The following is a 9913-nucleotide window of genomic DNA, read 5'->3' as shown; positions in this document are numbered from 1 at the left end:
TGTAACTACTGGCATTACTGGTGTCATGTGAGTGTACCTTTAAGAAAGTTTTTTTTTTAAAGTCATGCAGCTTGAGCGATGTCATTGGGGGTGGAGCTAAGCTGTGGCTGTCAGGTGATAGCGGTAGTTTCCTTTGGGCTTTCAGTTTCGTTTTGGGAAGTTTCATTCTGGGAAGCAATTTGGCAGCAAGCTCGGAAGCAGTCTCTCTCTCTCTCTCTCTCTCTGTTCTTCTGTTTAAGAAGCTGTGTTTTGGGAAACAGATTCGACTACAACCTCCTCTGAGTTTCTTCACAAGGGATTTTCAGCATTTAGCCCAGGAGGCGGGATTCCTGTAATGAGTGGGCATTAACCTGTGCTGTATCATGCTTATTTGGAGGGTTTTGTGTATTGGATGTTGGCTTTGTTTGGAGCACATTAGAGATATTTCCCGAAGTGTTATACATTATGGTAGTTGTTGTGTTTCTTGTTTGTAATTGTTAAAAGTTCTGGCTAATTGTCTTACTATACATGTTAACAATATTGTTCATTAAACTTTGTTTTTGATAAAAGCTCCTTGTGGGTCAGTTGAATCACACCTGAAGTGAAACCTCCCGTGCTCATCCTAGCCAAATTCAATGTAAAGCATGACAGGTCAGGCGAGCTTCATGGAACACCTTGGAGTATCCGACCTGACTTGTAACACTAGGCTGTTAAAATATCACAGGAAATCATACAAAATATTATAGTTGCTCCCTTACTGGGCATCTTCCTTAATACATCCCACAATTCACAATCAAGGCTTTCACGCTGCCCTGGGGTCTATTGTTTATCCCAATGATAGTTGAACTCAGTTTCCATCTATTAATTCTGCCCAAAATGATTCCATGTTGAACCTGTCCTTTTTTTTGTATCTTCTCTCTCACATGTTCTAAGATTTGAGTTTTATATAGACTGTCACCCCACCTCATTTTGTTCCAGTGTGGTCTCTTCTAAACAATTATGTATTTGAAGATCTGTAACTCACTGATTAGAATCTTAACACCAGTTCTTTATGATGTTAATAATGTCGACTCGATCAGCCCTTCTCAGACTCTCATTATTTGTCTCTCATCATTGCAGTTAGACTTGGACAACTTTGGTTCATATTTTCACAGGTACATCTCAATGTTCTCTCCAATTGGTGTCGATGTTTTTTGTATCAATCTGAACAACTGGGGCTGTTTGGTGGCACAGTGGTTAGCACTGCTGCCTCACAGCGCCAGGGACTCGGGTTCAATTCCTGGCTTGGGTCACTGTCTGTGTGGCGTTTACACATTCTCCCTGTGTCTGCGTGGGTTTCCTCCGGGTGCTCCAGTTTCCTCCCACAGTCCAAAGATATGCGGGTTAAAACTTTTTAAAGCTTATTTATTAGTCACAAGTAAGGCTTATAGTGACACTGCAATGAAGTTACTGTGAAATTTCCCTAGTCGCCACAGTCCGGCGCCTATTCGGTACACAGGGAGAATTTATCATGGCCACTGCATCGAATTTGCACGCCTTTCAGAATGTGGGAGGAAACCAGGGCACCCGGAGGAAACCCACACAGATACAGGGAGGATGCGCAGACTCCACACAGACCAAGCCGGGAATCAAACCCAGGTACCTGGCGCTGTGAAGCAGCAGTGCTAACTGTGCCACCTACCGTGCCGCCCCAGGAATAGGTGGATTGACCATGCTAAATTGCTCCTTGGTGTCAGGGGGTTCGTAGGGTTAATAAGTAGGTTATGGGGATAGGGCCAGGGTTGGATTGTGGTCAGTGCAGACTCGATGGGCTGAATGGCCTTCTGCACTGTAGGATTGTATGATTCTATGAACTCAGTATCTAGTTTACTCACTCTCCTGCTATTCTCCCTATCTTGCTTAAAAATACATCTCTCCCCACCCCCCACTTTGTTTCGATGGAAACTATTCAATATTTACAAACTCCCTTGATTGAAAATTGTTTGAAGAATTAATACCCTGATTCCGAATATCAAATTGTGAGCCATGTTTTGTTTTGTGTATTTACCCTCAGTCTGGATTCTCTCGAAAGTGGCACAGGGAGCAGTTCAGCAAAAACTACACAAAATGTCCTGAATTCTAGTCTCCCTGTATCCAGAGGATTTATTCTCACGCTGAGAACAATTGTTGCCCTCCTACTCCCTGTAGCGTTCTAACAACTCAGAACATCAGATTACCGACCTGTGCGGCGGCTAACAGATAACATTCACCCCCACCCCGGGTCTCATTTACACACAATTCTAACTGGAAGCTGAATAATCGAATCCTCCAACACTGCATCTTGTCTCCGAGTCTGTCTTTGCCTCCCTTTCCCGAACAGGCTGCGGGAGTACCCAAGGGTACGGGAGGAGGGAGAAGTACCCACCACTGTCACCTCTTGTCTGACCTTCATCTCTGCCCCCACCCCACTCTCTGGCAGAGATCCTTCTCCTGTAGGTACCAGGGGGACCCCTCTCCTACACCGAGCCTCAGATTTAAATGGGACTTTTTGCTGTTTAACACTTTATATTTTCTTTCACTGTCTGATCTGTCTGATACGTGTTGAAGTACTCACCACTCCGCTATTCAGGTTCTGTTTTGTTCTGTCCCAGTCAGTGTGAAGCTGGATCAGTGCCTGTTCCTGGAAATGCCCCAGTCTTTATAATGCAACTCAACAAATCACAGTTAAAGCTGTTCTTAAATGCAGAACAGGAAAATCTTTTTAAACAGCCACTGTAAAAACCTAGTCTCAGCAAAAACAACAAGAACTGGTTAGAAACAGGAACAACTAGAGGAGGAGGGAGAAGGAACTTTCAAATCACCTCGGGATTGTCTTGAAATTCACACTTTAAATTCCCAGCAATTCTAAATTTTATCATTAGTTAGAGATAATTTTGCCAATATTTTTAGAAGGGATGTGGGTGTCAGAATTTCTTGCCCATTTTCTCTCCCCACAGATTCTATCTGACCTGTTGAGTTTGTCCAGCGTTTTCTGTTTTTACCCCAGATTACCCAGGAAGGGTGAGGTATCTGAAAAAGTTACAGCGAAAGGTAAAACTAGCTGTATCATGCTGCTAATGTGCAGTAACAACACGAGTTGTACTTAAGGCACAAAGATGTTTTGCCCACCATTTGTTATGTCAACATCACTGCCAGTGCGATGCCAGCGACATAAACCGTACAACTAAATGGCAGGTGCCTTAGAGGCAAAGAGCTGACATGCCACATTTTCTTAGTCTTCTGAGAAAGTAGAGGCATTGGTGGGCTTTCTTAACTATAGTGTCAGCATGAGGGGACCAGGACAGGTTGTTGGTGATCCGGACACCTAAAAACTCGAAGCTTTTGACCATTTCTACTTCATCCCCATTGATGTAGACAGGGGCATGTTCTCCTTTACGTTTCCTGAAGTCGATGACAATCTCCTTCATTTTGTTGACATTGAGGGAGAGATTATTGTCACCAAACCAGTTCACCAGATTCTCTATCTCATTCCTGTACTCTGTCTCATCAGTGTTTGAGATCCGACCCACTATGGTGGTGACATCAGCAAACTTGAAAATTGAGTTGGAGAGGAATTTGTCCACACAGTCATAGGTTTATAAGGAGTATAGTAGGGGGCTGAGGACACAGCCTTCTGGGGCACCGGTGTTGAGGATGATCGTGGAGGAGGTGTTGTTGCCTTTCCTTACTGATTGTGGTCTGTGGGTTAGGAAGTTCAGGACCCAGTCACAGAGGGAGGAGCCGAGGCCCAGTTTGGAGATGAGTTTTGTGGGAATAATGATGTTGAAGGTTGAGCTGTCGTCAATAAATAGGAGTCTGAGATAGGTGTCCTTGTGACCTAGGTGTTCCAGGGTTGAGTGCAGGGCCAGAGAAATGGTGTCCGCTGTGGACCTGTTGCGTTGATAGGCAAACTATAGTGGATCCAGGTAGTCCGGGAGACTGGAATTGATTCGTGCCATGACTAACCTTTCAAAGCACTTCATAGTAATGGATGTCAGAGTCACCAAACGATAGTCATTAAGGCACGCTGCCTGGCTTTTCTTTGGTACTGGGATGATGGTTGTCTTCTTGAAGCAGATAGGGACCTCAGATTGTTGTAAAGAGAGGTTGAAGATGTCTGCGAATACACCTGCCGGCTGATCCGTGCAGGATTTGAGTGCTTGTCCAGGTACCCCATCCGGCCAGTCGCTTTCCGTGGGTTGACCTTTGAGAATGCTCTGACATCTGCACTGGTGACCCCAGATACAGGTTCATCCAGGGCTTCCAGGGTGGAGGGCATGCTCTCGCTGACCTCTTGCTCAAAACAGCGTAGAATGTATTGAGCTCATCAGGGAGGGGTGCGTTGGAGCTGGTGATTTTAAATGCCTTCACCTTGTAGACTGCCATGTCTTGCAAGCCTTGCCATAGTCGGCGGGGGTCCGTGTGGCTAGCCTGGGACTCTAGCTTGGTCCGGTTCTGTCTTTTGGCATCTTTGATGGCTCCGGAGGAGATGTCGTAGCTTCTCCGCTCCGGGGAAGTACTGGACGACGAAGGGTACTCTGTCCACCGTGTCCCGTGTTTGTCTTCTGAGGAGGTCGGTGCGGTTTTTCGCTGTGGCGCGTCGGAACTGTTGATCGATGAGTCGAGCGCCATATCCTGTTCTTATGAGGGCATCTTTCAGTGTCTGGAGGTGTCTGTTGCGATCCTCATCTGTGCAGATCCTGTGTATACGGAGGGCTTGTCCGTAGGGGATGGCTTCTTTAACGTGTTTAGAGTGGAAGCTGGAGAAGTGGAGCATCATGAGGTTATCATGAGGTTATCCGTGGGCTTCACGACACACGACAGCGCAGAGTCGCTGAGCAGAAACTGATAGCCAAGTTTCGCACACATGAGGACGGCCTAAACCGGGATGTTGGATTTATGTCACATTATCAGTAACCCCCACAGCTTGCCTCCTGGGCTTGTAGAATCTCACTAGCTGTTCTGTCTGGAGACAATACACATTTCTTTAACCTGTGTTTAATGTTCCCTCCACCCACATTGTCTGTACCTTTAAGACCTGGCTGGCTGTAGGATTTGCATTCTAATCAGTATTCTGCAACTTGATTTTGTCTGTTTGCACAGTTTGAGAGCACATTTCCACTCCATGTGACGAAGGAGCAGCGCTCCGAAAGCTTATGGTATTTGCTAGCAAATAAACCTGTTGGGCTTTAACCTGGTGTTGTGAGACTTCTTATCGTGTTCACCCTAGTCCAACGCCGGCATCTCCACATCATGATATCCCTGTTCATCCATGGTTTCCGTTTGGGAAACACACGGATTTGCTTCTTTGCCACAGAGTCTTCTACACACTTACAAATGAAGTCAGTTACTGTAGTGGCGTACTCGTTCAGGCTGGTCGCAGAGTTTTTAAATACTGACCAGTCCTCTGACTCTAAGCAGCCCCATAGGAAACATCCGATTCCTCAGACCAACATTGCATGACTTTCTTTGATGGATTCTCCTGTTTCAGTTTTTGCTTGTAAGCCGAGAGCAGGAGCACAGCCTTGTGGTCTGATTTGCCAAAGTGTAGGTGGGCGATAGAGCGGTAGGAATGTTTGATATTTGTGTAGCAGTGGTTTAGGATGTTTGGGCCTCTGGTGGAACTGGAGACGTGTTGGTGGTAACTTGGTAGTACGTTCTTGAGCTTGGCCTGATTGAAGTCCCCGACCATGATGAACAAGGCCTCGGGATGTTTTGTCTCAAGGCTATTTGTAGTTGTGTATATTTCATCCAGCACGATCTTCACGTCCACATGGGGTGGAATGTAAACTGCTGTCAGGAGAACGGAGGTGAACTCCTGTGGAAGGTAATAGGGGCGACACTTTAGCGTCAGGTATTCTAGGTCAGGGGAGCAGAAACTCGCCAGTGTTGCTACATCTAGGCACCATGAGGAAGCAGACCCCACCTCCCCTAGCCTTGCCTGAGGCCGCTGTACGGTCCATTCGATGGATTGAGAAGCCCTCTGGTTTTAGGGCACTGTTCAGTAAAGGAGGAATGAGCCAGGTCTCCGTGAAACAGAGCACACAGCAGTCCCTCACTTCTCTTTGGGAAGTGAGTCTGGTTTTAAGTTTGTTGAGCTTGTTTTCCAGAGATTGAACATTTGCCAGGAGTGAGCTGGGGAGGTGGGGGGGGGGGGCTTGTGACTGTGTTGTTTCACTCTCACCTGCAGGCCTGCACATTTCCCGCGCTTCCTAAAACTACATAGACCCCGGCAGGACCGGAAAGAGGGGGCAGGGTGGGTGGTTGGTGGGGGGGCGGGGGGGGGGGAGCGGGGGGGATTGCATCCTCGGACAACCAGAGTTAAGGTTTTGGGTAAGGCATCAGGAGGAATGTAAGGAAGATGGGCAGCATGGTGGCACAGTGGTTAGCACTGCTGCCTCACCGTGCCAGGGACCTGGGTTCAATTCCCGGCTTGGGTTACTGTCTGTGTGGAATTTGCACATTCTCCCCATGTCTGTGTGGGTTTCCTCCGGACGCTCCGGTTTCCTCCCACAGTCCAAAGATGTGCGGGTTAAGTTAAATTAAAGCAAATCACTGCGGATGCTGGAATCTAAAACCAAAAGAGAAAACGCTGGAAAATCTCAGCAGGTCTGGCAGAATCTGTCAGGAGAGAAAAGAGTTGACAGCTTTGACAAAGGGTCGTCTGGACTCAAAACTTCAGCTCTTTTCTCTCCTCACAGATGCTGCCAGACCTACTGAGATTTTCTAGCATTTCCTCCTTTTGTTGTAGTTTAGGTGGATTGGCCATGCTAAATTCCCCCTTCGTGCCTCAAGGTGTGTAGTTTAAGGGACGAGCAGCATAAAGGTGAGAGGTTACAGCGATAGAGCAGGTGGTGGGCCTGGGTAAGATTCTCTGTCAGAGAGTCGGTGCAGACTTGATGGGCCAAATGGCCGCCTTCTGCACTGTGAGGATTCTATGGGGCAGGATACTCAGGCTGTTCATGCCAGCAGGGTTTTCCAGTCCCGCTGCAATGAATGGAGATTTGGCTGAGTGTCAAATTCTCCGTCCTCGCTGGCAGAGGCGGGGGGTGGGGGTGGGGGGGGGGGGAGGGGGGGAGATGGCAGAAAGATCTGGCCTATGATTCAATGAAGAAACTTTTAACAGCAAATGGCAGTGACCCAGAACCTGCTGCCCCTGTGGAGATGGTCAATGGTTTCAAAAGGAAATTGGATGGGCATTTGAAGGAATTACAGAGGAGACTGAGTGTCCTCAGGGTTACAGAGATCGAGGGGAGTCAGGGGAGGAAGTGGGTTGTTCTACAGAGGACTAGCATGGACCAGATGGCCCGAATAGCCTTCATCAGTGCCATAATAATTCTGTACATCTAGTGATAATCCAGAGTTTCAGAAACTGAGTTCAATATTTCAAACAGCCAGGTTGGGATTTGAACTTATCAGAAACATCAGCACTGTGCACTTACTGATCAGAGTTCAAACTGAGTAATTTCCACACGAAAAAATTAACACTGACAATATCAAAAAACATCGAGGATATTTAGAATTCCTTCGTAAAAATGTCCATCTCTATACAATGTTTTATTTCAATGTACGATCACATTGAGTTTTGGGGAAATTCCGAAGATTTTACCACGAGTTTAAATACCGACAGATCATGCATTTCAGGATCCAGTTTCACTGTGTTGTGGTTTCGATTTGAATCAAGGGCTGAGTAGACACAAGTTGATTGTTTGACCTGGAGCTCCCTCTGACGTTAGGTACATCCCGTCTCACTGAGTGCCTCCTATAGAAAGCCCGGAGACTTCCGAGTCTCAGCACACCCCACAGAACCCTCCAAGTGACACAGCCTGGTGAGTGCCTTCGCTCTGCTTTTACCCTCTCTCACCATTTCTGTCGTTCCAGCTCTCCTCTCAAATCTTCCCTGCCTTTGAATATTCTCACTCTGTGTCCTCTGGATGTGAGGAATGTTTCTGACAATGGAAATGTCTTTCAATCTTCTCTCCGCCTCAATCCCCCGCTCTCACTGCTGCCTCCTTTACTCTTCTCTTTGGAGGAGAATTGGCGACCTATTTCTGATTGAAATATTCATATGTTCATAGAACATAGAACAGTACAGCACAGAACAGGCCCTTCGGCCCACGATGTTGTGCCGAGCTTTATATTCACTTGTAAATATTGGATCTATTTCCTGAAGGAAAATTGTGCAAACCAGTTCGTTATTTTAGGCTCAGTAAATTTGTGAAAACACTAAGTAATTAATTAGAAAGTCACAGAGCCCCGAAATCACAGAGACATTTGAGCGACCGTTTTAAGGTTTTTAATCTGTTTTCATTGTGACATTTATTACTGTTGATATGAATTGAAAAGGGTTTTCTTGTCTGAATTCACATTTCCACAGCCTGTTTATGAAACTTATCCACTCCATCTGACAAAGGAGCTGTGCTCCGAAAGCTTATGGTATTTGCTACCAAATAAACCTGTTGGACTTTAACCTGGTGTTGTGAGACTTCTTACTGTGTTCACCCCAGTCCAACGCCGGCATCTCCACATTATGAAACTTCAGGCAGCGGCAGTGCAATTAGATGTTTAGTGATGTGAATGTACTGAGTTAGTTACCACATTGTTCAAATCCTTTAACTTCATACAGAGATGAAGGGATGTAAATATCAATGTTTAATAGCTGCAAACTACAGTTCATCTTCCTGACACTGCCGCTGTGAAAGGTGCAGACTCCAATAGAGTGAAAATTGCCCCTTCTGTGGGAACTGGCTGGAGTTTTCACAAAGCCCACCCCCCTCCCCCTGTTAAAAAACTGGAGAAAAGCAATTTTTTTGAAAATTCCAATTCAATCAAATCAAGTCCAATTCAGAGTCTCTTGAGACATTCCCGATTCAAGCTGACAAGACAGGGCTCTCACCTCCTGTCGTCCCCTCACAGATGGCTGCCAGACCTGCTGAGATTTTCCAGCATTTTTTTCTTTTGGTTCCCCTACCCCTGTTGTCTATTCGTGCAGTATCGACATGCTGTGCTTGGTTGAAGTCGTTCGGTTACATTTTAGCTTCATTTGAAGCAATTTTGAAAAGCGGCATCTCGGCCTTTTGGCTAAGATGCAAATGAGGTCAAGCTTTGGAGGAGGTGCAATGCCTGCTCCAATCAGCTTGGATCATGTAGATCAAGCCCAAGACAGGAGGTGAGAGCCCTGTTTTGTCAGCTCGGATCGGGAATGTCTCACTTGTTGAGACTCTGAATTGGACATGATTTGATTGAATTGGATTTTTAAAAAAATAAAGATTGATGTCAGTTGGAATCTGGAATGAACTCCCTCAGGGGGATGAGCTAAAATTTATCTTCTCAAACCCAGAATTGCTCAATTTTCTGTGTCACCCAAATTGGTTCGATGGAGGATGACAGGAAGGAGCTTGGTATCAGATTGTTACTGTGATTTGATTTATTATTTAACATGCATTGGTATAGAGTGAAAAGTATTGTTTCTTGCACACCAAACAGACAAAGCATACCGTTCATAGAGAAGGAAAGGAGAGAGTGTAGAATGTAGTGTTACAGTTATAGCTAGGGTGTAGAGAAAGATCAACTTAATGCAAGGTAGGCCCATTCAAAAGTCTGATGGCAGCAGGGAAGAAGCTGTTCTTGAGTTGGTTAGTACGTGGCCTTAGACTTTTGTTTCTTTTTCCTGACAGAAGAAAGTGGAAGAGAGAATGTCCAGGGTGTGTGGGGTCCTTAATTATGTGGCTGCTTTTCCGAGGCAGTGGGAAATGTAGACAGAGTCAATGGATGGGAGGCCAGTTTGAGTGATGGACTGGGCTTCGTTCACAACCCTTTGTAGTTTCTTGTGGTCTTGGGCAGAGCAGGAGCCATACCAAGCTGTGATACAACCAGAAAGAATGCTTTCTACGGTGCATCTGTATATGTTGGTGAG

This window comes from Mustelus asterias, chromosome 15 (assembly GCF_964213995.1).
Source record: "Mustelus asterias chromosome 15, sMusAst1.hap1.1, whole genome shotgun sequence".
Taxonomy (NCBI): Eukaryota; Metazoa; Chordata; class Chondrichthyes; order Carcharhiniformes; family Triakidae; genus Mustelus; species Mustelus asterias.
Note: the sequence above shows the minus strand (reverse complement) of the source record.